This window comes from Salvelinus namaycush, unplaced genomic scaffold, assembly GCF_016432855.1.
Source record: "Salvelinus namaycush isolate Seneca unplaced genomic scaffold, SaNama_1.0 Scaffold11, whole genome shotgun sequence".
In the NCBI taxonomy this organism is placed as follows: Eukaryota; Metazoa; Chordata; class Actinopteri; order Salmoniformes; family Salmonidae; genus Salvelinus; species Salvelinus namaycush.
Window position 1 is genome coordinate 683289 of NW_024057786.1, and position 27500 is coordinate 710788.

A 27500-nucleotide genomic window follows, 5' to 3' on the forward strand; every position below is an offset into this window, starting at 1 on the left:
TACAATGATTTAACTGATTTGATCTTCAGAAGATGTTATGAATTATAATTCAATGTTTTCATATTTTAGTAATTGCAATGTTTTAATCTTGTACATTTCCATGAATCATGATGTCTGGTGTTGATGTATATTGGTTGTCATTCAGAACCATTGATATGTTTTCTCAGTTGGTTCTCTGTCTCTATGTAATTCTCCTCAGTATCATTGATCAGCTTGTTGGTCCTAATTGATGTGTTCTCTGTCACCTGGAGCTGCATGGAAAATGGTCCAGGAACTAAAGGACAATTCAGGACTAGTCAGCCCACTACAAGCTGGTATCACTTACTTTCCACTAAACTATATGGACTGGTTTCCCAGACACAGATTAATCCTAGTCCTGGACTCAAAAGTATGTTCAATGTAGATGTCCAGGAAACCGGCCCTAAATGTGTCATCTTTCATCCTCCCATACTGCTCAGTCCAGCAACATTAAACCTGTCCAGCAGGTGGTGCTATTGACCAAACAATAAAACCAGCAGATATCTTGACTTGCCACTCAGTATATCAGTAATGTTCAGAATAGTACTTTAATATCATTGGAGATTGATGGTCTTTTTAATCCACTATCCAGAGTCAGGAACAGATGAAGTTAGGTCTGCTACTGTTCAGTGATTAAATATGATTTATGGTGATGGGAAATAATAAAAAACACTAAACTTCATCTAGTAATAGTTTTCCTTTGTTATTTATTCCAAGGTGTGTCTTTAACTTGTAAATGTATTGTGTGGAGGTGAGCTAGTGGTGTGGCTGATAGAATAGAATGAAAAGGGAGGAGGGGAGAAAGAGGGGAGGAGTGAAGGGCTCTTCAAGAAACCAGATGAGGAAGAGGAAGATGTTCAGGGGAATTACTGTCTCCGTTCCAAATGGTTCCCTATTCCCTACGTAGTGCACTACGGTGCTTCTGACCAGGTCTAAAGTAGTGTTCTACGTAGGGAATAGGGTGTAGATTTATTACAATATCATGCTTTAGTGTTTGGCACAACAATATATTAGATCTCCACCCCCCACTTCCTGTCTGTCATCCCCCAGTTCTGTTAAGACTTCCTCTCATTGAACTGGGCCTCATTCTAAATGGTCACTTTGTATTGATAGTCCATACTGGACTTTACTATAGTTCTACATACAGTACCTGTATTGATAGTCCATACTGGTCTTTACTATGGTTCTACATACAGTACCTGTATTGATAGTCCATACTGGGCTTTACTATGGTTCTACATACAGTACCTGTATTGATAGTCCATACTGGACTTTACTATGGTTCTACATACAGTACCTGTATTGATAGTCCATACTGGTCTTTACTATGGTTCTACATACAGTATCTATATTGATAGTCCATACTGGACTTTACTATGGTTCTATATACAGTATCTGTATTGATAGTCCATACTGGACTTTACTATGGTTCTACATACAGTACCTGTATTGATAGTCCATACTGGTCTTTACTATGGTTCTACATACAGTACCTGTATTGATAGTCCATACTGGTCTTTACTATGGTTCTACATACAGTACCTGTATTGATAGTCCATACTTGTCTTTACTATGGTTCTACATACAGTATCTGTATTAATAGTCCATACTGGTCTTTACTATGGTTCTACATACAGTATCTGTATTGATAGTCCATACTGGTCTTTACTATGGTTCTACATACAGTATCTGTATTGATGAGGGCCTCATCCGGCTGCACAAAGAAAGCCAGGGACTGCAGTGTGCTCCAGTCTCCAGCAGGGGGCAGTAAAACCCTATGGACCTAAAAGGGACTGCAGTGTGCTCCAGTCTCCAGCAGGGGGCAGTAAAACCCTATGGACCTGAAAGGGACTGCAGTGTGCTCCAGTCTCCAGCAGGGGGCAGTAAAACCCTATGGACCTGAAAGGGAAAGTGAGGAGTAAAAATCAAAGGTGAATTTACATTGATGTTTCCACGGAGACCTGAATCATATCCACGAGGCACCAAACTGAAGAAAATCAACTGAAACAGAGAGGGACTAACTGAACAAGAGATGTTTTCAATGTTTGTACTTTTTAGGACTTTTCTACTGGTTCCATTAAAACAAACTCAATCAACCACTGCTTATTGTTAGGTTCTAAGTGAACCTGTTAAAACTCACGGACGCTTATCAAAGATCACACCAAGTTTATTCACCCATTGGGTCGATACAGCTACAAAAGACTTATTCACATCAGTGGTAGTATATATACCCCAATTAGGGTGGAGTCTCCTCCTGTCTAAACATATTACTAGGCAGGAAGTGAAGTTATACGGGCCTGTTCCTTCTCCCTTAATCTGACCTGTCCTGACCTCAACCCCCTTCCTCACTAATCCACAGCTCTGCATCCTTAATCTGACCTGTCCTGACCTCAACCCCCTTCCTCACTAATCCACAGCTCTGCATCCTTAATCTGACCTGTCCTGACCTCAACCCCCTTCCTCACTGATCCACAGCTCTGCATCCTTAATCTGACCTGTCCTGACCTCAACCCCCTTCCTCACTGATCCACAGCTCTGCATCCTTAATCTGACCTGTCCTGACCTCAACCCCCTTCCTCACTAATCCACAGCTCTGCATCCTTAATCTGACCTGTCCTGACCTCAACCCCCTTCCTCACTGATCCACAGCTCTGCATCCTTAATCTGACCTGTCCTGACCTCAACCCCCTTCCTCACTGATCCACAGCTCTGCATCCTTAATCTGACCTGTCCTGACCTCAACCCCCTTCCTCACTGATCCACAGCTCTGCATCCTTAATCTGACCTGTCCTGACCTCAACCCCCTTCCTCACTGATCCACAGCTCTGCATCCTTAATCTGACCTGTCCTGACCTCAACCCCCTTCCTCACTGATCCACAGCTCTGCATCCTTAATCTGACCTGTCCTGACCTCAACCCCCTTCCTCACTAATCCACAGCTCTGCATCCTTAATCTGACCTGTCCTGACCTCAACCCCCTTCCTCACTGATCCACAGCTCTGCATCCTTAATCTGACCTGTCCTGACCTCAACCCCCTTCCTCACTAATCCACAGCTCTGCATCCTTATCAGTGCCTGTCAACATGTGATGATCTTTTCTTCACTCAGTACATTCCTGGTTAACTGCCTCCACCAGATACATTCCTCCTACAGATACTAACTTCTGAGACTCTCTAGACCACTCAGTGTTTCAATAGGAAACCTGATAATTAACACTAGTCCAAGTTTAGGAGTCACAACCCAGAATCCATCAGTCCCCCGTTCTGAACATTTAACTCCATACTGTTCAACATTACATAAACCTGGAAATAACTTATACATGAACAAACAGTGATAAAACATTTAACTAAAAAATGAAACATAATTAGCACTAACATTCCCAGTGTCCAACTCCGAGACTTAAGGCCTCTGTTCTATAGTCACACCGTGAACACTCTGATATCTGTTTCTCATAGAACCCTGATAATAACGTGTCGTCTGGAGCTCTTCCTCCTGTTGAACTTCCTCCTGAGAGAGTGACGGCACAGGACCTGAAACGCAACGAGAAACACACAACATAACACTACTAACAACATGGTAAGATATGCATCATTTAATATGCAACGAGAAACACACAACATAACACTACTAACAACATGGTAAGATATGCATCATTTAATATGCAACGAGAAACACACAACATAACACTACTAACAACATGGTAAGCTATGCATCATTTTATATGCAAAGAAAAACCAAAGTCTGATAACATGACAATTCCCAGTCTCTCGTCACCTGACTCTGTCTTCAGGACACTTTCCTGCTGAGGTTGGTCCTAAAAAAGCTTATAACTCTTCCCTTTGTCCCTGTTTTCCTGTCACGAGTGGCCTGGTAATCAAAGATCAGTATGTCAATGCATACTTAGTCCAAATTGTTAGAGGTGTGTAGACCAACCACCCCCCCCCCCCCCCCCCCCCGGATCTCTCTCTCTTTTTCAGATCGTGTTCACAGTTCATCTTCCCAACGGCACATGTAACTCTTGCCTGTCCCATTTGATGGCCCTTGATAATGTCCAGATTTCAAAATCCTAATATATACATCCATTTCTCCAACATACACTAGTATTTCACTGAGCCGTTATCCTATGTCCACGCTCCCACAACACGCGGCGCTCCCAGCACTCCTGCCGCCCGCCCCCCGGTCTATGGCTCAGATCTCTGTCCACGCTCCCACAACACGCGCTCCCAGCACTCCTGCCGCCCGCACCCCGGTCTATGGCTCAGACTCAGATAGAAGGGCTAAAAGTCACTGTCGTATTTCACGCCTTTGTCGCTCTTTCTTCAGCCGGTTAGGGAGGGTTTTGAGGTTCACACACACTGTTTGTGGTCAAATTATTCCTACCATGCATTAAGACACGATCTGACGTCACCTTCCATGATAACTCCCTTATTCTACTGGTGACCTCTCAGGAGAGTTATCAGATCAGGAAGTTATCACCCTAACCCCTCCTGGAATCCCACACTCCATAAATCCCAATCTGACGTCACCTTCCATGATAACTCCCTTATTCTACTGGTGACCTCTCAGGAGAGTTATCAGATCAGGAAGTTATCACCCTAAACCCTCCTGGAATCCCACACTCCATAAATCCCAATCTGGTGAAATTTGTATCGAAACAAAAAATGAAATCATCAATACATATATCACAATCCATTTGAAGTAACTGTCATCCCTCATTAACATATATTTTCCCTTCTATATGCAGACTGAACAAAGTACATGTGTATATTTACCCAAAGACCAGGACCCCAGGGAACTGGTAATTTTCCCTTCGAATACGTGATTCACAACGTGATTCACAACGTGATTCACAACGTGATTCACAACGTGATTCACAACGTGATTCACAACGTGATTCAAAAACAACATGTTAAATCAAAAATAAACTAATTTGAATAACCAATCAACTTATCTCATAAAGCAATGGTTAACTAGAGTAGAAACTGGAGTTTCTCATTCATTTTATAATTAAATCCCACCTGTTTCTATCATTTCTAGTGAGATTGTTCTGGTCTCACCAGAAAGTCAGGATACAGGCCATTTGACACCATTCAATATTTCCTCTCCCTTTTCTTTCCCTGACCTTCAGAAACCATTTCAAAACCTTCCAAACATTTCCATCCTTCTGCATACCCAATTTACAACTGAATTGAAAAGACCCCATCCAAAATAAATCCCACAGTATCAACACCACTGATGCATATTCGTAACCAGTAAATGGTGTGTGAAGGTGAACCGTAGGTCAAAAACACACAAGGCCTCACTTATCTGGACCTCCGTTTATGACCTAATCCAGATACTTTTATACTGCTCTCCCCAATACCACAGTCTGCGGGGACATTCCAACGAGAGATAATGAAACCCACTTATCTGGACCTCCGTTTATGGCCTAATCCAGATACTTTTATACTGCTCTCCCCAATACCACAGTCTGAGGGGACATTCCAACGAGAGATAATGAAACCCACTTATCTGGACCTCCGTTTATGACCTAATCCAGATACTTTTATACTGCTCTCCCCAATACCACAGTCTCCGGGGACATTCCAACGAGAGATAATGAAACCCACTTATCTGGACCTCCGTTTATGGCCTAATCCAGATACTTTTATACTGCTCTCCCCAATACCACAGTCTGCGGGGACATTCCAACGAGAGATAATGAAACCCCCTTTTCTGGAAAAGAAAGTGTACATTTCGTTAGCATTCACTATATTACATTTTAATCAGCTAATTCTCGTTACCCCTCCACCCCTTTCGTACATTCTAGAAATCTATTTCAGAATAAAATCACATACAATATCTCATGAGATCATGGCGGAGATCTCTGTGGGCTATACTCGGCCTTGTCTCAGGATGGTAAGTTGGTGGTTGAAGATATCCCTCTAGTGGTGTGGGGGCTGTGCTTTGGCAAAGTGGGTGGGGTTATATCCTTCCTGTTTGGCCCTGTCCGGGGGTATCATCGGATGGGGCCACAGTGTCTCCTGAACCCTCCTGTCTAAGCCTCCAGTATTTATGCTGCAGTAGTTTATGTGTCGGGGGGCGGGGGTCAGTTTGTTATATCTGGAGTACTTCTCCTGTCTTATCCGGTGTCCTTTCTGGATTTAACTATGCTCTCTTTAATTCTCTCTTTCTTCCTCTCTTGGAGGACCTGAACCCTAGGACCATGCCTCAGGATGACCTGGCATGATGACTCCTTGCTGTCCCCAGTCCACCTGGCCTTGCTGCTGTTCCAGTTTCAACTGTTCTGCCTGCGGCTATGGAACCCTGACCTGTCCACCGGACGTGCTACCTGTCCCAGACCTGCTGTTTTCAACTCTCTAGAGACAGCAGGAGCGGTAGAGATACTCTTAATGATCGGCTATGAAAAGCCAACTGACATTTACTCCTGAGGTGCTGACTTGCTACACCCTCGATAACTACTGTGATTATTATTATTTGACCATGCTGGTCATTTATGAACATTTGAACATCTTGGCCATGTTCTGTTATAATCTCCACCCGGCACAGCCAGAAGAGGACTGGCCACCCCTCATAGCCTGGTTCCTCTCTAGGTTTCTTCCTAGGTTTTGGCCTTTCTAGGGAGTTTTTCCTAGCCGTCGTGCTTCTACACCTGCATTGCATTTACATTTTACATTTTAGTCATTTAGCAGACGCTCTTATCCAGAGCGACTTACAGTAGAGTGCATACATTTTATTACATTTTTACATACTGAGACAAGGATATCCCTACCGGCCAAACCCTCCCTACCGGCCAAACCCTCCCTAACCCGGACGACGCTATGCCAATTGTGCGTAGCCCCACGGATCTCCCGGTTGCGGCCGGCTGCGACAGAGCCTGGGCGCGAACCCAGCCCAGCCTGGGCGCGAACCCAGAGACTCTGGTGGCGCAGCTAGCACTGCGATGCAGTGCCCTAGACCATTGCGCCACCCGGCATTGCTTGCTGTTTGGGGTTTTAGGCTGGGTTTCTGTACAGCACTTTGAGATATCAGCTGATGTACAAAGGCCTATATAAATAAATGTGATTTGATTTGCTCAACAAACAAAAAAAAAGTATTTCTGAGTTAACAAGGAGTGTTTGGCCATATAATTTAAATGTGTTACCTTTAGAATCCCTTCCCCTGGCATTTCACCTAGATTCTTCAACCCAAAATAGGTTTTCCTGTGATCCCTGGCCTCTACTAAAAAGTTGGGTAAGACGTGATCTCATACGTCTTCCTTCACATAGAAACTGTCATCTCTATGAACCACTATGGATGGAACCGAGGCTATACACCGATATGTGACATTTCCTCTCCTGCTGCTCTCAGAAGGATTTGTTGTTGCTCTTTTGATAAAGATACAAACACATGTATAGCGTCATTTCCTTAGAATGCAGCAGGTTCCAGTCCCACTTTACACTCCCTTCTCCAAGGACCAATAGCCCCACACCTAAAACAGGACTCTGTCTGCCTACACTTTGATGGTTTTACCTTGGCCATTGAAACTATAGTTAGTGACTTTCCTGTGGCCTTGTTAACCCCTGACACGTCTGTGAAGTGAGCGGAGTTATATTCCACTCTCACAACTATAGTTAGTGACTTTCCTGTGACCCTGTTAACCCCTGACACGTCTGTGAAGTGGGCAGAGTTATATTCCACTCTCACAACTATAGTTAGTGACTTTCCTGTGACCCTGTTAACCCCTGACACGTCTGTGAAGTGGGCAGAGTTATATTCCACTCTCACAACTATAGTTAGTGACTTTCCTGTGGCCCTGTTAACCCCTGACACGTCTGTGAAGTGGGCAGAGTTATATTCCACTCTCAAAACTATAGTTAGTGACTTTCCTGTGGCCCTGTTAACCCCTGACACGTCTGTGAAGTGGGCAGAGTTATATTCCACTCTCAAAACTATAGTTAGTGACTTTCCTGTGGCCCTGTTAACCCCTGACACGTCTGTGAAGTGGGCAGAGTTATATTCCACTCTCACAACTATAGTTAGTGACTTTCCTGTGACCCTGTTAACCCCTGACACGTCTGTGAAGTGGGCAGAGTTATATTCCACTCTCACAACTATAGTTAGTGACTTTCCTGTGGCCCTGTTAACCCCTGACACGTCTGTGAAGTGGGCGGAGTTATATTCTCAAAATATCTTCCTCTATTTCATCCACAGCCCCACAGTTGTCGTTTTGATCAACAGGTTTCAAACCTTCCATCAAAGCCGAAGTACAAATGATATCAATGTCCTCCCATAGCCAGTCTTTTTGTAGCTAAGTACATCTATTAATTCCCCATATTCCAGAAGAATTGGTAGAATGCTCGGGTGCTTCTTTCAGCGACTCCATGGCTTTATTAAAATCCTCCATCTTCCAGGGAGAAACGGGGCCGTTTGTCAACATTTCAATAGTTATTATTCCCAAACCTTCCCTTCTATAATACACACCTTCTATTAACTATTTTCCAAGGCAGCGCTACCCACTTCCCCGGATAATCATTTCAATAGTTATTATTCCCAAACCTTCCCTTCTATAATACACACCTTCTATTAACTATTTTCCAAGGCAGGGCTACCCACTTCCCCGGATAATCATTTCAATAGTTATTATTCCCAAACCTTCCCTTCTATAATACACACCTTCTATTAACTATTTTCCAAGGCAGGGCTACCCACTTCCCCGGATAATCATTCATTGGTCACGGCACTTAATACCTTATTAGAACCTAAACTATAACGTTTGCAAATGTATTACTGGAGAATACGGATGACTTAATGTCTTATTCCAGTATAGCGCCTCAAATATCACTATTATTAATAACCCATATTACCAAATCATTCACACTTGTCTTCCTATTTCCACATAATCTTTCATAACTGTTAAACTTTTCTGGGTTCCTTCCTGCACATTGCTCAGTCTCCCCGGTCCTTTCCAGGTCCTTTTCTTTTACCTGAGAGGGCACAGAGGGAGTGTCCTTCTCATCTTCCACCTTTGTTCCTCTCTTTATTTCCACCACTCAGGACACCAGGGGGTATTACCCACTGATGTATGAGTCTCCTTCTCATCTTCCACCTTTGTTTCTCTCTTTATTTCCACCACTCAGGACTCCAGGGGGTATTACCCACTGATGTATGAGTCTCCTTCTCATCTTCCACCTTTGTTTCTCTCTTTATTTCCACCACTCAGGACACCAGGGGGTATTACCCACTGATGTATGAGTCTCCTTCTCATCTTCCACCTTTGTTCCTCTCTTTATTTCCACCACTCAGGACACCAGGGGGTATTACCCACTGATGTATGAGTCTCCTTCTCATCTTCCACCTTTGTTTCTCTCTTTATTTCCACCACTCAGGACACCAGGGGGTATTACCCACTGATGTATGAGTCTCCTTCTCATCTTCCACCTTTGTTTCTCTCTTTATTTCCACCACTCAGGACACCAGGGGGTATTACTGGTGCATGCTGGGGGTTTTGCCAAACATTCCACCTTCTTCCTGTCTGACTGGTTATTACCCGTCTCTGGGTTTTTATAATTGTTCTCTCTTTTTGAGTATCTGCTTACTTCAAATGTTATTACTTGTATGTTTCTCTGTACTGTATATTCTTCTACCTTGCAGAACAGTATGCAATGTTTAATGGTCTTACTGGGCAATCGCTGATATCGTCATGACATTTATTACCATTTTATTTTGTAATGTTCATGTATTTTTAATTTATCCTGACTGTTCAAACTTCTAGTATTATATTACTTCAATGGTTATTCATGTACCATTCACACTTGCCTCCTTTAGTGGGGGACTGGGTGGGTCCTCCCTGCCAGGTCACAGTCAAGTGACGGTCCGGGAGAAGAGACCCCTTCCCCACCAACAGCAGAGAACTTTTACACTCACTTTTACACACCTCTTACGCTTTCCTAAACGACCTGCAAATTCAGCCTTTTTCTGATATACTTCCTCGTCACAGAAAAAAGCGATATTACACAGGATTTTACCTGTCTGAGTAGTCCCTAATTGATTCACTTCCTCAACACAGCCAAGCGGTAACCACAGGATTTTACCTGTCTGAGTAGTCCTTTATTGATTCACTTCCTCAACACAGCCAAGCGGTAACCACAGGATTTTACCTGTCTGAGTAGTCCCTAATTGATTCACTTCCTCAACACAGCCAAGCGGTAACCACAGGATTTTACCTGTCTGAGTAGTCCCTAATTGATTCACTTCCTCAACACAGCCAAGCGGTAACCACAGGATTTTACCTGTCTGAGTAGTCCCTAATTGATTCACTTCCTCAACACAGCCAAGCGGTAACCACAGGATTTTACCTGTCTGAGTAGTCCCTAATTGATTCACTTCCTCAACACAGCCAAGCGGTAACCACAGGATTTTACCTGTCTGAGTAGTCCCTAATTGATTCACTTCCTCAACACAGCCAAGCGGTAACCACAGGATTTTACCTGTCTGAGTAGTCCCTAATTGATTCACTTCCTCAACACAGCCAAGCGGTAACCACAGGATTTTACCTGTCTGAGTAGTCCCTAATTGATTCACTTCCTCGGCACAATAGGCGGTAAACATAGGTCTTTTTGCCTGTCTGAGCAGTCCTCTATCGATACATTTCCTCGACACTATAGGGCAGTAACCACAGGTGTTTTATTTAATTCTATTCGACCATGCAGATGGACAGTTGCCACTCCAAACTGGATGGAACAGAACAGTCAGCAGGACAGATGAATGAGATGGAAAAATGCTCCAGATGAGCGACTGAGCGAGCTGGATGAATTGAATGACCCACCTGACTCATTCAATAGGATGAATGAACAACACAATCCTATCTCAAACAGGTCTGAACAAACAAGTCTGGCCAAACTGAATCAGACAACACAATCCTAACTCAAACAGACTGAACAAACAAGTCTGGCCAAACTGAATCAGACAACACAATCCTAACTCAAACAGACTGAACAAACAAGTCTGGCCAAACTGAATCAGACAACACAATCCTAACTCAAACAGACTGAACAAAGGCTGGAGGTGACATGCTTGAACCCCTACAGCTGATCAAAATCACTGAAAGCTGAACTGTGAGGTGTTGTCCGTACGGACTACCTCTGAGACCCCATGACGAGCAAAGAATGACTCAATGTGAGTTATCAGCTGAACTGTGAGGTGTCTGTACGGACTACCTCTGAGACCCCATGACGAGCAAAGAATGACTCAATGTGAGTTATCAGCTGAACTGTGAGGTGTTGTCCGTACGGACTACCTCTGAGACCCCATGACGAGCAAAGAATGACTCAATGTGAGTTATCAGCTGAACTGTGAGGTGTCTGTACGGACTACCTCTGAGACCCCATGACGAGCAAAGAATGACTCAATGTGAGTTATCAGCTGAACTGTGAGGTGTTGTCTGTACGGACTATCTCTGAGACCCCATGACGAGCAAAGAATGACTCAATGTGAGATATCAGCTGAACTGTGAGGTGTCTGTACGGACTACCTCTGAGACCCCATGACGAGCAAAGAATGACTCAATGTGAGTTACCAGCTGAACTGTCAGGTGTTGTCTGTACGGACTACCTCTGAGACCCCATGACGAGCAAAGAATGACTCAATGTGAGTTATCAGCTGACTAGCAGTAGTGATAGGTCAACTCCCTCCAGTACAGATATCTCATCCCTGTATTGACCATAATGGTAGGGTATAGGTCAACTCCATCCAGTACAGATATCTCATCCCTGTATTGACCATAATGGTAGGGTATAGGTCAACTCCCTCCAGTACAGATATCTCATCCCTGTATTGACCATAATGGTAGGGTATAGGTCAACTCCCTCCAGTACAGATATATCATCCCTGTATTGACCATAAGGGTACAGCTTGTCCAGACCACCTGCATGTTATGTCTTCAATCACCTTTAACAAACACTCATCTTCTGCAGCAGCACGTGAAATAACTGTCCACATTTCATCTGAGACGGGCAACTCTTTCTGATAAGGTTTACATGTATGGTGTCGTCCTGCTCCTATATCTGGTTTGGTTCTGAGCTGTCTAAAGCTCTGGACAATGTGTCTGCCACTAACAATTCTTTCCCTGGTCTGTACTCCAGTTGCAAGTCATATTTGTGGAGTTTTAGAGACAGTCTCTGTAGCCTTGGTGGTGTGTATGTTAGACCTTCTTTACAATAGTAACCAGAGGTTTATGATCTGTTTCTGCCCACACTGTTTTACCATAGATAAACACATGGACTTTATCACATGCATATGACAGTGTCAATGCCTCTTTGTCAATCTGATCATAGTTCCACTCAGAAGTTGTCAGAGCCCTGGAGTCATATGTGACTGGGCTTCATCTAGTGTCATACTGCTGTAACAACACAGCACCTAAACCTGCTTTAGAGGCATCTGGACACCACCTAGTATCATACTGCTGTAACAACACAGCACGTAAACCTGATTTAGAGGCATCTGGACACCACCTAGTGTCATACTGCTGTAACAACACAGCACCTAAACCTGCTTTAGAGGCATCTGGACACCACCTAGTATCATACTGCTGTAACAACACAGCACCTAAACCTGCTTTAGAGGCATCTGGACACCACCTAGTATCATACTGCTGTAACAACACAGCACCTAAACCTGCTTTAGAGGCATCTGGACACCACCTAGTATCATACTGCTGTAACCACACAGCACCTAAACCTGATTTAGAGGCATCTGGACACCACCTAGTATCATACTGCTGTAACAACACAGCACCTAAACCTGCTTTAGAGGCATCTGGACACCACCTAGTATCATACTGCTGTAACAACACAGGACCTAAACCTGCTTTAGAGGCATCTGGACACCACCTAGTATCATACTGCTGTAACAACACAGCACCTAAACCTGCTTTAGAGGCATCTGGACACCACCTAGTATCATACTGCTGTAACAAGACAGCACCTAAACCTGCTTTAGAGGCATCTGGACACCACCTAGTATCATACTGCTGTAACAACACAGCACCTAAACCTGCTTTAGAGGCATCTGGACACCACCTAGTGTCATACTGCTGTAACAACACAGCACCTAAACCTGCTTTAGAGGCATCTGGACACAACCTAGTATCATACTGCTGTAACAACACAGCACCTAAACCTGCTTTAGAGGCATCTGGACACCACCTAGTATCATACTGCTGTAACAACACAGCACCTAAACCTGCTTTAGAGGCATCTGGACACCACCTAGTATCATACTGCTGTAACAACACAGCACCTAAACCTGCTTTAGAGGCATCTGGACACCACCTAGTATCATACTGCTGTAACAACACAGCACCTAAACCTGCTTTAGAGGCATCTGGACACCACCTAGTATCATACTGCTGTAACAACACAGCACCTAAACCTGCTTTAGAGGCATCTGGACACCACCTAGTGTCATAATGCTGTAACAACACAGCACCTAAACCTGCTTTAGAGGCATCTGGACACCACCTAGTATCATACTGCTGTAACAACACAGCACCTAAACCTGCTTTAGAGGCATCTGGACACCACCTAGTATCATACTGCTGTAACAACACAGCACCTAAACCTGCTTTAGAGGCATCTGGACACCACCTAGTATCATACTGCTGTAACAACACAGCACCTAAACCTGCTTTAGAGGCATCTGGACACCACCTAGTATCATACTGCTGTAACAACACAGCACCTAAACCTGCTTTAGAGGCATCTGGACACAACCTAGTATCATACTGCTGTAATAACACAGCACCTAAACCTGCTTTAGAGGCATCTGGACACCACCTAGTATCATACTGCTGTAACAACACAGCACCTAAACCTGCTTTAGAGGCATCTGGACACCACCTAGTGTCATAATGCTGTAACAACACAGCACCTAAACCTGCTTTAGAGGCATCTGGACACCACCTAGTATCATACTGCTGTAACAACACAGCACCTAAACCTGCTTTAGAGGCATCTGGACACCACCTAGTATCATACTGCTGTAACAACACAGCACCTAAACCTGCTTTAGAGGCATCTGGACACCACCTAGTATCATACTGCGTAACAACACAGCACCTAAACCTGCTTTAGAGGCATCTGGACACCACCTAGTATCATACTGCTGTAACAACACAGCACCTAAACCTGCTTTAGAGGCATCTGCACACCACCTAGTATCATACTGCTGTAACAACACAGCACCTAAACCTGCTTTAGAGGCATCTGGACACCACCTAGTATCATACTGCTGTAACAACACAGCACCTAAAGCTGCTTTAGAGGCATCTGGACACCACCTAGTATCATACTGCTGTAACAACACAGCACCTAAACCTGCTTTAGAGGCATCTGGACACCACCTAGTATCATACTGCTGTAACAACACAGCACCTAAACCTGCTTTAGAGACATCTGGACACCACCTAGTATCATACTGCTGTAACAACACAGCACCTAAACCTGCTTTAGAGGCATCTGCACACCACCTAGTATCATACTGCTGTAACAACACAGCACCTAAACCTGCTTTAGAGGCATCTGGACACCACCTAGTATCATACTGCTGTAACAACACAGCACCTAAACCTGCTTTGGAGACATCTGGACACCACCTAGTATCATACTGCTGTAACAACACAGCACCTAAACCTGCTTTAGAGGCATCTGGACACCACCTAGTATCATACTGCTGTAACAACACAGCACCTAAACCTGCTTTAGAGGCATCTGGACACCACCTAGTATCATACTGCTGTAACAACACAGCACCTAAACCTGCTTTAGAGGCATCTGGACACCACCTAGTGTCATACTGCTGTAACAACACAGCACCTAAACCTGCTTTAGAGGCATCTGGACACCACCTAGTATCATACTGCTGTAACAACACAGCACCTAAACCTGCTTTAGAGGCATCTGGACACCACCTAGTATCATACTGCTGTAACAACACAGCACCTAAACCTGCTTTAGAGGCATCTGGACACCACCTAGTATCATACAGCTGTAACAACACAGCACCTAAACCTGCTTTAGAGGCATCTGGACACCACCTAGTATCATACTGCTGTAACAACACAGCACCTAAACCTGCTTTAGAGGCATCTGGACACCACCTAGTACCATACTGCTGTAACAACACAGCACCTAAACCTGCTTTAGAGGCATCTGGACACCACCTAGTATCATACTGCTGTAACAACACAGCACCTAAACCTGGTTTAGAGGCATCTGGACACCACCTAGTATCATACTGCTGTAACAACACAGCACCTAAACTTGCTTTAGAGGCATCTGGACACCACCTAGTATCATACTGCTGTAACAACACAGCACCTAAACCTGCTTTAGAGGCATCTGGACACCACCTAGTATCATACTGCTGTAACAACACAGCACCTAAACCTGCTTTAGAGGCATCTGGACACCACCTAGTATCACACTGCTGTAACAACACAGCACCTAAACCTGCTTTAGAGGCATCTGGACACCACCTAGTGCCATACTGCTGTAACAACACAGCACCTAAACCTGCTTTAGAGGCATCTGGACACCACCTGGTATCATACTGCTGTAACAACACAGCACCTAAACCTGCTTTAGAGGCATCTGCTGAGATGTTGGTGTTGAGCATCACAGAACCTCAGTACTGGAGCGTTCATGATCAATGCCTTGAGCTGCTCCAACTCTTTCTGCTGATGACTGTTCCAACACCACTCTGTAGTTTTACACAGTACACTTCTCATCTGACTCGTGGGAGTTGACAGACTAGGTACACATTTACCCACATAGTTAACCATATCTAAGAACCTTTGTACACCCTCTTGATCGGTAGACGGTGGCATGTTCTTGATGGCTGTCACTTTGCTCTGGTCTATCTGAACACCTTCACATGTTAGTTTTTCACCCAAGAAGGTGATTTGTGTCTTTCTGAATTGCCATTTGTCTGTGTTTTATCTTTAGTCCGTTATCTCTGGTTAGATCAAGTGCTGCTTTCAACCTGGTGTTGTGTTCTTCAACAGTCTGTCTCCATATTAACACATCATCAATGGACACTGTGGTGCCTGGCACACTCTCTCATATCTGTTGGACTGTCCTATGAAAGACTTCTGGGGCTGAAGTGAGACCAAACGGGAGCCTTTTAAATGAGAACCTACCAGAAGGACTATTGAAAGTAGAAAGCCTTGTACTCTCCTTGTCTAGACTGATCTGCCAAAACCCTGATGAGGCGTCTAGCTTTGAGTAGTATTTATCCCCTGTTATGTCCCTGAATATCTCCCCTCTGGTAGGCAGCTGGAAGTGTTCCCTTTTTACATGCTTGTTTATCTCTGTTGGATCCATACACAGTCTGAGAGAGCCGTCTTTCTTCTCCACTATTACTAGTGAGTGGACCCATTCAGTAGGCTCTGCTACTTTGTCTAGGATATCTAAGGCCTCTATCCTCAGTATCTCTGCTTTTAGCTGGTCTCTTAGTGATAATGAGATCTTTCTAGGTACATGGATCCCTGGTCTACAGTATCTCTGCTTTTAGCTGGTCTCTTAGTGATAATGAGACCTTTCTAGGTACATGGATCCCTGGTCTACAGTATCTCTGCTTTTAGCTGGTCTCTTAGTGATAATGGGACCTTTCTAGGTACATGGATCCCTGGTCTACAGTATCTCTGCTTTTAGCTGGTCTCTTAGTGATAATGAGATCTTTCTAGGTACATGGATCCCTGGTCTACAGTATCTCTGCTTTTAGCTGGTCTCTTAGTGATAATGAGAACTTTCTAGGTACATGGATCCCTGGTCTACAGTATCTCTGCTTTTAGCTGGTCTCTTAGTGATAATGAGATCTTTCTAGGTACATGGATCCCTAGTCTACAGTATCTCTGCTTTTAGCTGGTCTCTTAGTGATAATGAGACCTTTCTAGGTACATGGATCCCTGGTCTACAGTATCTCTGCTTTTAGCTGGTCTCTTAGTGATAATGAGACCTTTCTAGGTACATGGATCCCTGGTCTACAGTATCTCTGCTTTTAGCTGGTCTCTTAGTGATAATGAGATCTTTCTAGGTACATGGATCCCTGGTCTACAGTATCTCTGCTTTTAGCTGGTCTCTTAGTGATAATGAGATCTTTCTAGGTACATGGATCCCTAGTCTACAGTATCTCTGCTTTTAGCTGGTCTCTTAGTGATAATGAGACCTTTCTAGGTACATGGATCCCTGGTCTACAGTATCTCTGCTTTTAGCTGGTCTCTTAGTGATAATGAGACCTTTCTAGGTACATGGATCCCTGGTCTACAGTATCTCTGCTTTTAGCTGGTCTCTTAGTGATAATGAGATCTTTCTAGGTACATGGATCCCTGGTCTACAGTATCTCTGCTTTTAGCTGGTCTCTTAGTGATAATGAGACCTTTCTAGGTACATGGATCCCTGGTCTACAGTATCTCTGCTTTTAGCTGGTCTCTTAGTGATAATGAGACCTTTCTAGGTACATGGACCCCTGGTCTACAGTATCTCTGCTTTTAGCTGGTCTCTTAGTGATAATGAGATCTTTCTAGGGATCCCTGGTCTATCTGTCTGTTCTAACTCCATGTTGTGCTGCACCTTGAGTTTTCCTCGTCCCTGAAAAACATCAGCATCTGCATCCTCAACATGAGTCATTTCACCATATGAACCCGTTTCACTAGACCCAGTAAGTCACATGACTTTAACCCAATGATGGCTGTTTTTCCTCCCTTTACTATGACAACCTGAACCTTGTGAGATGCCTCATCTCCCTCCAGCACCAATGTTCATGTCCCTGAAGTGACAATTGCTTCACCACTGTAATCTTTCAGTCTTCTCCTTTGTGTTGTGTTCCCCACTGGTTTTACCTGTAACCGTAACGATTCAGTCTCTGGAATGATGTTGACCTGTGATCCAGGGTCACGTTTGAACACAATGTCAGTTCCATTAGTCTTGTAGGTAGCAGTCCAGTCCTCCTCTGGCCCTGTAAGTGTGACTGTTCCCACAAAGAGGTCACCCAAGGACCCCTCACTGTACTCGTTGTCACCGCTGTTGTCCTGGTCCTAGTTGACACAGTGTACTGTATTTTGTTGTCTCCGCTGCCTGAATTTGAGTGAGAAGTGATTCTTCATGCCACAGTTGTAACACTGTTTTCTATATGCTGGGTACTGGTGAGGTCTGTGTCCTCCTCCACAGTTGTAACACTGTTTTCTATGTGCTGGGTACTGGTGAGGTCTGTGTTCTCCTCCACAGTTGTAACACTGTTTTCTATATGCTGGGTACTGGTGAGGTCTGTGTCCTCCTCCACAGTTGTAACACTGTTTTCTATATGCTGGGTACTGGTGAGGTCTGTGTCCTCCTCCACAGTTGTAACACTGTTTTCTATATGCTGGGTACTGGTGAGGTCTGTGTCCTCCTCCACAGTTGTAACACTGTTTTCTATATGCTGGGTACTGGTGAGGTCTGTGTTCTCCTCCACAGTTGCTGCAGGAGCGCTGGTTCCCTTTACTGTGCTGCTGTCCTCTGCAGTTAGCCGTTTATCTGTAGCTCTTCCTTTGTTAACATAGTCCACTTTACATACTGTGTCACTAAGAACACCACTGTCCATTGACTGTATGTGACTCTGAGTCACTGAGAACACCACTGTCCATTGACTGTATGTGACTCTGAGTCACCTCTCCAGCTTGACACATTTGTGTTGCTCTTTCTAGTGTCAATTCATTCTCACCAAGTAACTTGTCTCTCAGCCCCTTGTCTCTCAGCCCCTTGTCGCTCACCTCATGACAATTATCTCGTATCAGCAAGTCCGCAATTTGACTGAAATTACACGACTGACATTTCAGTTTCAAGTCCATGATAAATTCCTCAGTCTCTGTTTCATTCTGACATCTACTGTTGAAAACATTCCTCTCAAATATCTTGTTTCTTCTGGGAGACATAAATACATCTGGTTAATACCAGTTCATTATCTGTTTGTTTCTACTGGGAGACATAAATACATCTGGTTAATACCAGTTCATTATCTGTTTGTTTCTACTGGGAGACATAAATACATCTGGTTAATACCAGTTCATTATCTGTTTGTTTCTTCTGGGAGACATAAATACATCTGGTTAATACCAGTTCATTATCTGTTTGTTTCTACTGGGAGACATAAATACATCTGGTTAATACCAGTTCATTATCTGTTTGTTTCTACTGGGAGACATAAATACATCTGGTTAATACCAGTTCATTATCTGTTTGTTTCTACTGGGAGACATAAATACATCTGGTTAATACCAGTTCATTATCTGTTTGTTTCTTCTGGAGACATAAATACATCTGGTTAATACCAGTTCATGTTCTGTTTGTTTCTACTGGGAGACATAAATACATCTGGTTAATACCAGTTCATTATCTGTTTGTTTCTTCTGGGAGACATAAATACATCTGGTTAATACCAGTTCATTATCTGTTTGTTTCTACTGGGAGACATAAATACATCTGGTTAATACCAGTTCATTATCTGCTTGTTTCTACTGGAGACATAAATACATCTGGTTAATACCAGTTCATTATCTGTTTGTTTCTACTGGGAGACATAAATACATCTGGTTAATACCAGTTCATTATCTGTTTGTTTCTACTGGGAGACATAAATACATCTGGTTAATACCAGGTCATTATCTGTTTGTTTCTACTGGGAGACATAAATACATCTGGTTAATACCAGTTCATTATCTGTTTGTTTCTTCTGGAGACATAAATACATCTGGTTAATACCAGTTCATTATCTGTTTGTTTCTTCTGGAGACATAAATACATCTGGTTAATACCAGTTCATTATCTGTTTGTTTCTACTGGGAGACATAAATACATCTGGTTAATACCAGTTCATTATCTGCTTGTTTCTACTGGGAGACATAAATACATCTGGTTAATACCAGTTCATTATCTGTTTGTTTCTACTGGGAGACATAAATACATCTGGTTAATACCAGTTCATTATCTGTTTGTTTCTACTGGGAGACATAAATACATCTGGTTAATACCAGTTCATTATCTGTTTGTTTCTACTGGGAGACATAAATACATCTGGTTAATACCAGTTCATTATCTGTTTGTTTCTACTGGGAGACATAAATACATCTGGTTAATACCAGTTCATTATCTGTTTGTTTCTACTGGGAGACATAAATACATCTGGTTAATACCAGTTCATTATCTGTTTGTTTCTACTGGAGACATAAATACATCTGGTTAATAACAGTTCATTATCTGTTTGTTTCTTCTGGGAGACATAAATACATCTGGTTAATACCAGTTCATTATCTGTTTGTTTCTTCTGGGAGACATAAATACATCTGGTTAATACCAGGTCATTATCTGTTTGTTTCTACTGGAGACATAAATACATCTGGTTAATACCAGGTCATTATCTGTTTGTTTCTACTGGGAGACATAAATACATCTGGTTAATACCAGTTCATTATCTGTTTGTTTCTACTGGGAGACATAAATACATCTGGTTAATACCAGTTCATGTTCTGTTTGTTTCTACTGGAGACATAAATACATCTGGTTAATACCAGTTCATTATCTGTTTGTTTCTACTGGGAGACATAAATACATCTGGTTAATACCAGTTCATTATCTGTTTGTTTCTACTGGGAGACATAAATACATCTGGTTAATACCAGTTCATTATCTGTTTGTTTCTACTGGGAGACATAAATACATCTGGTTAATACCAGTTCATTATCTGTTTGTTTCTACTGGGAGACATAAATACATCTGGTTAATACCAGTTCATTATCTGTTTGTTTCTACTGGAGACATAAATACATCTGGTTAATACCAGTTCATTATCTGTTTGTTTCTACTGGGAGACATAAATACATCTGGTTAATACCAGGTCATTATCTGTTTGTTTCTTCAGGGAGACATAAATACATCTGGTTAATACCAGTTCATTATCTGTTTGTTTCTACTGGAGACATAAATACATCTGGTTAATACCAGTTCATTATCTGTTTGTTTCTACTGGGAGACATAAATACATCTGGTTAATACCAGTTCATTATCTGTTTGTTTCTACTGGGAGACATAAATACATCTGGTTAATACCAGTTCATTATCTGTTTGTTTCTTCAGGGAGACATAAATACATCTGGTTAATACCAGTTCATTATCTGTTTGTTTCTTCAGGGAGACATAAATACATCTGGTTAATACCAGTTCATTATCTGTTTGTTTCTACTGGAGACATAAATACATCTGGTTAATACCAGTTCATTATCTGTTTGTTTCTACTGGGAGACATAAATACATCTGGTTAATACCAGTTCATTATCTGTTTGTTTCTACTGGGAGACATAAATACATCTGGTTAATACCAGTTCATTATCTGTTTGTTTCTTCAGGGAGACATAAATACATCTGGTTAATACCAGTTCATTATCTGTTTGTTTCTTCAGGGAGACATAAATACATCTGGTTAATACCAGTTCATTATCTGTTTGTTTCTACTGGGAGACATAAATACATCTGGTTAATACCAGTTCATTATCTGTTTGTTTCTACTGGAGACATAAATACATCTGGTTAATACCAGTTCATTATCTGTTTGTTTCTACTGGGAGACATAAATACATCTGGTTAATACCAGTTCATTATCTGTTTGTTTCTACTGGGAGACATAAATACATCTGGTTAATACCAGTTCATTATCTGTTTGTTTCTACTGGAGACATAAATACATCTGGTTAATACCAGTTCATTATCTGTTTGTTTCTACTGGAGACATAAATACATCTGGTTAATACCAGTTCATTATCTGTTTGTTTCTACTGGGAGACATAAATACATCTGGTTAATACCAGTTCATTATCTGTTTGTTTCTACTGGGAGACATAAATACATCTGGTTAATACCAGTTCATTATCTGTTTGTTTCTACTGGGAGACATAAATACATCTGGTTAATACCAGTTCATTATCTGTTTGTTTCTTCTGGGAGACATAAATACATCTGGTTAATACCAGTTCATTATCTGTTTGTTTCTTCAGGGAGACATAAATACATCTGGTTAATACCAGTTCATTATCTGTTTGTTTCTTCTGGGAGACATAAATACATCTGGTTAATACCAGTTCATTATCTGTTTGTTTCTACTGGGAGACATAAATACATCTGGTTAATACCAGTTCATTATCTGTTTGTTTCTTCAGGGAGACATAAATACATCTGGTTAATACCAGTTCATTATCTGTTTGTTTCTACTGGGAGACATAAATACATCTGGTTAATACCAGTTCATTATCTGTTTGTTTCTACTGGGAGACATAAATACATCTGGTTAATACCAGTTCATTATCTGTTTGTTTCTACTGGGAGACATAAATACATCTGGTTAATACCAGTTCATTATCTGTTTGTTTCTACTGGGAGACATAAATACATCTGGTTAATACCAGTTCATTATCTGTTTGTTTCTACTGGGAGACATAAATACATCTGGTTAATACCAGTTCATTATCTGTTTGTTTCTACTGGGAGACATAAATACATCTGGTTAATACCAGTTCATTATCTGTTTGTTTCTACTGGAGACATAAATACATCTGGTTAATACCAGTTCATTATCTGCTTGTTTCTTCTGGGAGACATAAATACATCTGGTTAATACCAGTTCATTATCTGTTTGTTTCTACTGGGAGACATAAATACATCTGGTTAATACCAGTTCATTATCTGTTTGTTTCTACTGGGAGACATAAATTCATCTGGTTAATACCAGTTCATTATCTGTTTGTTTCTACTGGGAGACATAAATACATCTGGTTAATACCAGTTCATTATCTGTTTGTTTCTACTGGAGACATAAATACATCTGGTTAATACCAGTTCATTATCTGTTTGTTTCTTCTGGGAGACATAAATACATCTGGTTAATACCAGTTCATTATCTGTTTGTTTCTTCTGGGAGACATAAATACATCTGGTTAATACCAGTTCATTATCTGTTTGTTTCTACTGGGAGACATAAATACATCTGGTTAATACCAGTTCATTATCTGTTTGTTTCTACTGGGAGACATAAATACATCTGGTTAATACCAGTTCATTATCTGTTTGTTTCTACTGGGACATAAATACATCTGGTTAATACCAGTTCATTATCTGTTTGTTTCTACTGGAGACATAAATACATCTGGTTAATACCAGTTCATTATCTGTTTGTTTCTACTGGGAGACATAAATACATCTGGTTAATACCAGGTCATTATCTGTTTGTTTCTTCTGGGAGACATAAATACATCTGGTTAATACCAGTTCATTATCTGTTTGTTTCTTCTGGGAGACATAAATACATCTGGTTAATACCAGTTCATTATCTGTTTGTTTCTACTGGGAGACATAAATACATCTGGTTAATACTGTCAGGACCCGGTGACGAACTCAGGTCTCCGGTGTGAGAAACAGTCACTTAGCAAACTGAGCCACTAATAGTCGGCAGAACCCAGAAGATGAGGCAGACACAGCAGTACTTGAGACGTTGTTTTAATAAAGAAAAAAGGAAAGTACTTCAGGCAAAAATAAAAATCCACAACGTCAAAAGTAATTCCAAGAGAAAAAAGGTAATCCTCCAAGACAAAAGGGAAATCCACAAGGTGGTAGATACAGCAGGGAAAAAACCTCAAAAGAAATAATCATAAAGAAATAAACAAGAACAAAAACTGAGTACCTCAAGAGAATCCAACAGGAGTAACAAATGTTCACAGCATGGCTGGGGCTGGGAGCTAACATACAAACACAGAGCAAAGAACTGAGGAACACTAAGGGTTTAAATACTTTCAAGGTTAATGAGGCACAGGTGCAAATAATAACTGGAACAAGGGAAAACAAAAGGGTCAAAAAAGCACAATGGGGGCATCTAGTGGCCAAAACCGGAACAATCCTGGCCAAATCCTGACAAATACCAGTTCATTTTCTACTTGTTTCTTCTGGAGACATAAATACATCTGGTTAAATACCAGTTCATTATCTGTTTGTTTCTACTGGAGACATAAATACATCTGGTTAATACCAGTTCATTATCTGTTTGTTTCTTCTGGGAGACATAAATACATCTGGTTAATACCAGGTCATTATCTGTTTGTTTCTTCTGGGAGACATAAATACATCTGGTTAATACCAGGTCATTATCTGTTTGTTTCTTCTGGGAGACATAAATACATCTGGTTAATACCAGTTCATTATCTGTTTGTTTCTACTGGAGACATAAATACATCTGGTTAATACCAGTTCATTATCTGTTTGTTTCTTCTGGGAGACATAAATACATCTGGTTAATACCAGTTCATTATCTGCTTGCTCTTCATCCGTCAGCTGAAAACTGTTGTAGTCAATTAGTTATTTTTACAGCAGAGTTCCAAAATGATATTGTGAAGTAGCATGTTCATTATTAGTAACAGTATATAGTGCTGTACCTGAACCTGAATAATTTACAGTATATAGTGATGTACCTGAATAGTATACAGTATATAGTGCTGTACCTGAACCTGAATAATTTACAGTATATAGTGATGTACCTGAATAGTATACAGTATATAGTGATGTACCTGAATAGTATACTGTATATAGTGCTGTACCTGAATAGTATACAGTATATAGTGCTGTCTCCTCAATGGCCTGCTTCATTTCAGACAGCCTGTCCCTCACCATTTCCTCCACTGTCCACTCCTGCTGGTCAGTATATCATTCCTGTCCCTCACCATTTCCTCCACTGTCCTCTCCTGCTGGTCAGTATATCATTCCTGTCCCTCACCATTTCCTCCACTGTCCTCTCCTGCTGGTCAGTATATCATTCCTGTCCCTCACCATTTCCTCCACTGTCCTCTCCTGCTGGTCAGTATATCATTCCTGTCCCTCACCATTTCATCCACTGTCCACTCCTGCTGGTCAGTATATCATTCCTGTCCCTCACCATTTCCTCCACTGTCCACTCCTGCTGGTCAGTATATCATTCCTGTCCCTCACCATTTCCTCCACTGTCCACTCCTGCTGGTCAGTATATCGTTCCTGTCCCTCACCATTTCCTCCACTGTCCACTCCTGCTGGTCAGTATATCATTCCTGTCCCTCACCATTTCCTCCACTGTCCTCTCCTGCTGGTCAGTATATCATTCCTGTCCCTCACCATTTCCTCCACTGTCCTCTCCTGCTGGTCAGTATATCATTCCTGTCCCTCACCATTTCATCCACTGTCCACTCCTGCTGGTCAGTATATCATTCCTGTCCCTCACCATTTCATCCACTGTCCACTCCTGCTGGTCAGTATATCATTCCTGTCCCTCACCATTTCCTCCACTGTCCTCTCCTGCTGGTCAGTATATCATTCCTGTCCCTCACCATTTCCTCCACTGTCCACTCCTGCTGGTCAGTATATCATTCCTGTCCCTCACCATTTCATCCACTGTCCACTCCTGCTGGTCAGTATATCATTCCTGTCCCTCACCATTTCCTCCACTGTCCTCTCCTGCTGGTCAGTATATCATTCCTGTCCCTCACCATTTCCTCCACTGTCCACTCCTGCTGGTCAGTATATCATTCCTGTCCCTCAGCATTTCCTCCACTGTCCACTCCTGCTGGTCAGTATATCATTCCTGTCCCTCACCATTTCCTCCACTGTCCACTCCTGCTGGTCAGTATATCATTCCTGTCCCTCAGCATTTCCTCCACTGTCCACTCCTGCTGGTCAGTATATCATTCCTGTCCCTCACCATTTCCTCCACTGTCCACTCCTGCTGGTCAGTATATCATTCCTGTCCCTCACCATTTCCTCCACTGTCCACTCCTGCTGGTCAGTATATCATTCCTGTCCCTCACCATTTCCTCCACTGTCCACTCCTGCTGGTCAGTATATCATTCCTGTCCCTCACCATTTCCTCCACTGTCCACTCCTGCTGGTCAGTATATCATTCCTGTCCCTCACCATTTCCTCCACTGTCCACTCCTGCTGGTCAGTATATCATTCCTGTCCCTCACCATTTCCTCCACTGTCCACTCCTGCTGGTCAGTATATCATTCCCGTCCCTCACCATTTCCTCCACTGTCCACTCCTGCTGGTCAGTATATCATTCCCGTCCCTCACCATTTCCTCCACTGTCCACTCCTGCTGGTCAGTATATCAATCCTGTCCCTCACCATTTCCTCCACTGTCCACTCCTGCTGGTCAGTATATCATTCCCGTCCCTCACCATTTCCTCCACTGTCCACTCCTGCTGGTCAGTATATCATTCCTGTCCCTCACCATTTCCTCCACTGTCCACTCCTGCTGGTCAGTATATCATTCCTGTCCCTCACCATTTCCTCCACTGTCCACTCCTGCTGGTCAGTATATCATTCCTGTCCCTCACCATTTCCTCCACTGTCCACTCCTGCTGGTCAGTATATCATTCCTGTCCCTCACCATTTCCTCCACTGTCCTCTCCTACTGGTCAGTATATCATTGCTGTCCCTCACCATTTCCTCCACTGTCCACTCCTGCTGGTCAGTATATCATTCCTGTCCCTCACCATTTCCTCCACTGTCCTCTCCTACTGGTCAGTATATCATTGCTGTCCCTCACCATTTCCTCCACTGTCCACTCCTGCTGGTCAGTATATCATTCCTGTCCCTCACCATTTCCTCCACTGTCCTCTCCTGCTGGTCAGTCAGCACACGACCACCACCATGGGGTCTTCTGTCTATTCTGAGGGTAGAACAGAGTTTACTGTCAATAGATCATTCTGGAACAATCCTGGAACATGTTTAGTTGACATGCATTACAATATGTCATTTCCTGTAAATGTAAAGGTAAAGCATAGGTCACATCCTGCTGACTTCCCGTTTGTCTTAGTGAAATGTTCTCATGATGGAATAGACAGTTGATCTTTTCAGATTGGGGTGAACTAATGTGTCGGCCTCTGTCATGGTAAGACCTCTGTTGACCACATGATCAAGGACGATGGACTTCATTAGATACAACAGTTCCCTGCCGCCTGCCTCCATCTCTCTGATGTCCACCTCTCTGAGGGTCCTTAGAGAGGGCTTCATGTTTTGACTTTGTACTAAGAGTTGTGAAATGTAGCTTTCCTTCTCTACTCCTCACAAATGTAAAAGCATTGGGTTGGTGTTGACATGGGGTAGAGGGAGTTTACATATACCAGTCATTTCCTTTAAATCCATGAAGGGAAGTGGACAAGTTCACACTTAGAAAGGAGAGATAATTGTTACACACCCCATGTGTTCTGATAACTACAGGAATGAAACCATATTGAGGTTGTCTGCTTTCTATACACACACACACACACACACACACACACACACAGAGAGAGAGGCAGAGACAGACCATCAGTTAAAGTTGTGGAGATGAGGGAATATGTGATCAGAACCCCTCCAGTCTGGTTAACCAGTCAGGTCCAGTATGGACTATCAATACAAGTCC

General features: G+C 42.6%; 2 protein-coding genes across 3 annotated transcripts in view; one reads left to right on the forward strand and one right to left on the reverse strand.

Annotated features, from left to right (window-relative positions):
• Positions 1–27500, forward strand: part of LOC120035714 — a 359237-nt gene that overhangs the window by 144965 nt on the left and 186772 nt on the right. The window lies entirely within an intron of this gene.
• The window catches only part of LOC120035716 (tripartite motif-containing protein 16-like), a 213964-nt gene that overhangs the window by 119810 nt on the left and 66654 nt on the right, over positions 1–27500 (reverse strand). The gene's annotated exons all lie outside the window — the stretch shown is intronic.